This window comes from Ictidomys tridecemlineatus, chromosome 5 (assembly GCF_052094955.1).
Source record: "Ictidomys tridecemlineatus isolate mIctTri1 chromosome 5, mIctTri1.hap1, whole genome shotgun sequence".
NCBI classification, from domain to species: domain Eukaryota; kingdom Metazoa; phylum Chordata; class Mammalia; order Rodentia; family Sciuridae; genus Ictidomys; species Ictidomys tridecemlineatus.
In genome coordinates, this window is record NC_135481.1 from 13,559,123 (window position 1) to 13,565,156 (window position 6,034).

At 47.6% G+C, this 6,034-nt stretch overlaps 1 pseudogene; it reads right to left on the bottom strand.

The window, feature by feature from the left end:
• Positions 1-1,189: 1,189 nt before the first annotated feature.
• Positions 1,190-2,317, bottom strand: LOC101978241 (pyruvate dehydrogenase E1 component subunit beta, mitochondrial pseudogene; annotated as a pseudogene).
• Between the last annotated feature and the right edge of the window lie 3,717 nt (positions 2,318-6,034).

Sequence of the window (6,034 nt, forward strand, 5' to 3'; positions counted from 1 at the left end):
GCTGCTTGTTAAGGATCACTTTTCAGAAGCATTGCCCTAAAGAAACTGAGAGTCAGTCTGGGACACAGCATGTGCAAAGTTGACATTTAAATGTATGCCAGAGGCCAGAAACATATTAATTAGATTCCTGACTTTTGGCATCTGTTTCCCTCTCTTTTATAGCAGCACCCTAATTTCCTTTTGAGGATCTACTCCTTTTCTACCCTCAGTGATGTGTTCCTAATACAGCCCCCATCTGGGAGCTATTTCTCTCATACATGTACCCCAAGAACATCCAGTCAGGAAACTGTGCCCCCCCAGTCACATGACCTGCACTGATCCAATCAGATTCCTTAGACCTTTGTAGGAATCTTGATAGGAAGCAACAAAACTTCTTTCTGCTGGACCAGAATTACTTGTGTTCATCTTGCCAAAAGAACCCCTGAAAATGGAATTAAGAAGAGAAAAGCAGAGAAGAGGGCACTGTTTAAGTGTTCCTGGATCCAGCTATACCTGAGAACAACATTCACTGGGCTTGCTTTTCCCCCCACAGTTAGGAATTCCTTTATTCCTTATTCAAACAAGCAAACAGTAATTGTAGATTATACACTTTTAAAAATACACGTGGGGTATGGTGAGCATGCCTGTAATCTCAATGGCTCAGGAGGCTGAGGCAGGAGAATCGTGACTTCAAAGCCAGCCTCAGCAACAGTGAGGCACTAAACAACTCAGTAAGACCCTGTCTCTAAATAAAATGATAGGGCTGGGGATGTGACTCAGTGGCCAAATGCCCCTGAGTTCAGTACCTGGTACCGCCCCAAAACAAAACAAAATCCCCCCTTAAGCAAAGGCAAAAAAAAAAAAAAAAAAAGGAAAAGAAAAAAAAAGTGAGTTATCTTTTTCACATATATCGTTCATTGGTACAGTGCCACGTGCATATCCTGTCCTTCTAGCAAAAGAGGTAAAATTTTATATTAATTTATTCAAAGAACAGGGCAACCGTAACAATGAAAGCATGGAATCCAGGGCAGGAGAGCGGAGCGTTTCCCACTCATGGACGCATTTAAACATCCCGTCAATACAAAAACACCTGTTGTTGCCTTAGAGATAACTTTATGAGTAATGAAGTCTTGCAGTACCATCCAGGTGAAATCCCAGCAAGTACTTTAAGTAAATTTCAGTGACTTGATATTCAAGTCCAAACTAGAGTTCACGTTTTCTTGATTGCAAATATGATGTCCTTGACCTGAGGTCTTCTGTCTTTTGGAATCTTTGCATAAGGCATAGGGACACCGATAGCAAAACATCCAGGAAATTGAATGCAAGGTCATCCACGATCCTGGCACAAATTTTAGCTCCTGCTGCAAACTGGGGCCAGCCTCCTTCCAGGGCTCAGAGACAATTTGTCTTCATAATGTTGGTTTCTATGGTTTCAACATCCATTGGTCTGATGGTACCCATACTGATCACCTCACCTTCAATTTCTTCTTTAGACAGCACCGTTGCAACTTCTCAGCAGTGGCACTCAGGTCTTGTGTGGGAAACCACGGTCCCTTGGCTTTCTATTTTGACTTTTCCAATATGAACCAGAAAATCTTTGACTGAGCTTCTGCAAGAAGTTCAAAAGGAACTCCATACATCAACTGATTTTCCAGTACTATCCCTGATTGTTATCTCAATGTCTGAGTTAATAAAACCTTTTTGCATCCTCTGAATTCCAGGGGATGACCACCTTTAAGGCCTAAGGACTTCCCATCCCACGTGGCAAAGCCCTGTGAGTTCTGGCCAGCCACACCCACCGAGGTGCCACTGGCTTCCCTATGACTATGGGCACAGGCTGGAGGCCCCCCAGCATATAGTAGGTCTTGGCAGCTGAATTTATAACCTGGTCAGTGGCTTGCACAGAGAAATTGAAGGTCATAAATTCACAAATGGGCCACAACCCAGCCATAGCTCCACTGACAGCAATTCTAGCAAAGCCCGTCTCAGATATGAGAGTATCTATAATCCTCATGTCCATATTTTTTCCACAGGCCTCAGCTAACCTTGCATGTCCTGTCATACTGGGCCACTTCTTCCCCAAGCGGAAATAATTTCTCCTCTCTTTCCAGTTCCTCATCCATGCCTTGATGGATGGCATCATTTCACCTGGCGCTGTTGGCAGTTTGGCAGCCCAGAAACCTGCTGAAGGGGTCCTTGCACCAGCCCAGATACCACCACCATCTTGACTGTGTCCTCCCGCCACCCCATCCTCTGGGCTTGTAAGTTACAAGAGTTGATAACCCCCCCTTTCTACACAAGTCATATTTTGGGGTGACATATAATAAAAAGCTTCCTACTTAACACAAACTGCTGCAGGAATTTGATGTGGAGCATCCCTTTATGGGTCAGAAAAACTCCATGAATAATACTAGCAGAAGATTCCAGCAAAGTTGTGCTGGTGAGAAAGAGAAAGGTACAGATAGAGGCCAAGCACACAGCTGGGCTAGCCCCTGATGCCCAGGAGAAGCCTCTGGAAGAGTTGAGCCCCGTAGGAAAAGGGCCATCTTCCCATCCCAGTGGGAAAGCACTTTGCCTTCCAGGGTCCCCTTTCCCAGAAGAGGTCACCCCCCATGACAGAGGAGCCCGCGGGGCCCCTGAATTCAGACTTCCTGCCCAGACGGGGCAGCTGGGATGAGGTCATGGCTGGAGAGTCTTTTATCCCCTTGCTAAGCTGCTTCTTTCAGTAGCAATTGCTGTCTTGCTTAATCTCAGAATTATCTGATTGTCACAGTCGAGTTTTCCACATTAGGCAGCGAGCCAACAAGTTACTTAACCTATAATTGCCCTTTAATGAAGCCCATCTTCAAAACTGAATTGTCAAAGGGAAACTTGTAAACACACAGCGAGGTCCAAGCCCAAGCTGGCCCCAGACGTCGCAGCCAGGCCCTTGACTCCTCTCTGGCGTCAGCCACATTTGTCTGAGTTATTGGGGCTTTATCGCCAGCTGCCACCCAGAGTAGAGAGGAATCTGGTGCTTGCAACAGTTGCCAGAAGCCGGTCGGGACTTTTGAAGGAAAGCTTGAGGGTGCTTGGTTTGGGTGTGCACATTCCCTGTTGCCAAGTGTCTCCTCTTCCCCTGTGAGCTAGGAGATGGGAAAGTAATGCCAACCTCATGACTTGCACTCTGCAAAATCTAGGTGACTCCTATCTTCAGTGAAACCACTTCAGTAGACATGTGGTCAATGGATGGTCCCTGCTGTGTAAGTAGTTAGGTGAGAGAGGTTGACATTGAAGACAAGGTCTCACTACAGCAGGTGCCTGGGCTGGGTACACCGTGATCAGGTATCTGTCTTCTAGAATCTTCCAATTGCATCTTCGTGCATCCTAAGTGAAGGGTCACAATCGAATTTACTCAGAGGCTTTGTAGCACTCTCCTGTTCATCCAGGAAAAACATGGACCTGGGGAGAAATATCTGCAGAGTACCTACTTGGTGCCAGGTATCTTGCTTGCCACTTTATGTACTTTATCTCACTTAATTATCAGAACAACTCTGGGAGCTCAGTCATATCGTCCTCATGAAGAATGTAAGGATCCAGGCGTGGTGGCGCACATTTGTAATCCCAGGGCACAGGAGGCCGATGCAGGAGGATCACAAGTTCAAAGCCAGCCTGAGCAACTTAGCAAGGCTCTAAGCAACTTAAAGACACTTTATCTCTAAATAAAATATTAAAAAGGGCTGAGGATGTGGCTAAGTGGTTAAGCACCCTAGATGCAATCCCCAGTACAAATAAATAAATAAGGCCCAGAGAGGTTAAGTAACTTGTTCAAAGGCACATCATTTATAAGTATGCGGGGGGGGGGGGTGATTTATCTAATATCAAGTCCAGGCAGTGCCTCTTAGATAACTTGGTGGCTCCCTTATCAAGACCGGCTTAAAGTCGATGAAAGGTACACATTAGAAGACTGTGGATTCATAAACAAAACCCTGCGATATCTGGGATTTGATTCAAAGTCATGCAAGAGTGCTATGGGGAAGTAGTTAGGAATCTAGATGAAGGACTGCCTGAGAAATAATAGGTGTTAAAGCTGGGGGATGGGCACCTAGGAGTTCCTTGTGTAAGTTTGTCTACTATTTTTACATATTTGAAAGTATTCATTGCGAACATGTTTTTTAAATATGACATTTTGTTCAGAAATAAGTGCCCCTTCCCAGTTTCCCAGTACACCTGTATATATCTATCACTGCCCTGAACCTACATGCCATGTTAGAGTGCTCCTCCAACACCCACAGCTCACTGAGGAGGAGGGCAGTATCTCCCTGGTTCTCCTAATAGATGTTCTGGGAACAAATGTTGATAGAATGAGAATGGGTAAATGGAAGAGCGTGGTGCACAGTCTGCCTTCGATAAATGATTGCTGAATGAATATGAAATCCAGATAGCTGGGTCTTCAAGGCTGGCTGGGATTCTCGAGCAGAAGGGTCATGGAGCGGGCACGCTGGGCAGGGGCTGGGCTTGGGCAGAAGTGCAGCCGCCAGCAAGCCAAGGTCAGAGGGGAGCCCAGGGAAGTCCAGCCGCCGCTCCAACCCCAGCCATCCACGGTAACCCGCTCCGGGGCAAGCTGGTGGGGCCACTTTTTAATCACTTATATTTCACAGACACGGCACCAACAACATTTATTTTTTTTATCACCACGGCAGGGTCCATGTCCAGCCATGGCTGTGAAAAGCAAAGATCTCAACTTCAGTCTCAGCTCATTAATTGAAGAAAGTTGGCCCGCGCTCGCCTGGCGGACGGCTGCTCCAAATGGATGTCGACACATTTTTGAGGACTTGAAGGAAACAAAAGAAATCAATTAAGGGGATAGCCTGGAGTTCCAGTTGGGAACCTAAATCCTGCTGAATGTCCTGATATTCCCTAGCAAGAGAGCCCAAGAACGCCTCCCTCCCCAGGCCACTGCCAAGACAGCGCCACGTGGAACCTGGGCTGGATGGAGCAGGAGTCAGAGGCCTGGAGGACATGGTCCAGGGGAGGGAGGGCGGGCGGCCTGCGTCTGGAGGCTGTGCAGGCTGCGTGGTGTCTGGCCTCCCGACAGCCTCCTGATGAAAACCACACTGCACGGCAGGCAGAGGCTGAGGCCCAGGAGGCCTGTGAGACCGCTCCCTTCAAAGGCCTGTCTTGCACAGAAGGACATCCCCCACCCACACAGTCAGCACACGAAGACCAAGGTGACAACTAGGACACCAGAAATGGGTGGGGCCCTGTAGGTTCCATCTCACCCTCCCCGAGACTCCCAGGAGTGACACCCCACGTGCGCGGTGAGGTGGGGCAGGTGGGCCAGGTGGAGTCCAGGGGTGGCTGGAGCGACAGATTCCTCTCAGGAGAAGGCAAGATGAACACAAATGTGTCTGGTAGAATAATTCCTTTTGTCACGCACGACACTTTGAATTTCTCCAAGGGCCTTTGCCCTTGCTGTCTTATTTGAAGCGAGCAGTGACCCTGCGAGCTGCCTGCCATGATTACCGTCCCCTTCACGTCCTTACCCAGAAGGAGTGGCCATGGGAGCAGCTCTGCCTAAGGTCTGGCCTCTTGTTCTTTCACTTTCTGGAACTTTGAAAACATGAAGTCGATCTTTAGCCTCCTTTAAGAATGAGAGTCTGGGAGATGACTGGGGAGACTTCTTACCCTTACTTTTAACAAACTGATTTTATTACAAGGTGGTCCATATTACACGTATCTGAATATATCTTATTGCTTCTTTTGTTCTTTATCCTCTTTGTGTCTAAAAATGTAAGCTTAGCCCCCCCACCTACCCACCCGCGTCCCTTTTAAAGCCAAAATGTTTCCATTTTAGACCTCCTGACTTAGGGTAAGTGGGTTTGGATGGGGAAGCAGCCAAGAGCAACTGAGAACCCGCTCCTCCTCGGGTGTCTGCAGGTGGAGGGGAGAGGGTGGTGACCCACTGGGGAGCTCAATGTCCCCCCAAGTTCACAATTACTATTAGGGCTTATTTCATATTATGGCCAGATGTTAACCTGTTTCCCCGCAGGAGACTTTGAGAGAACTGAGAGGG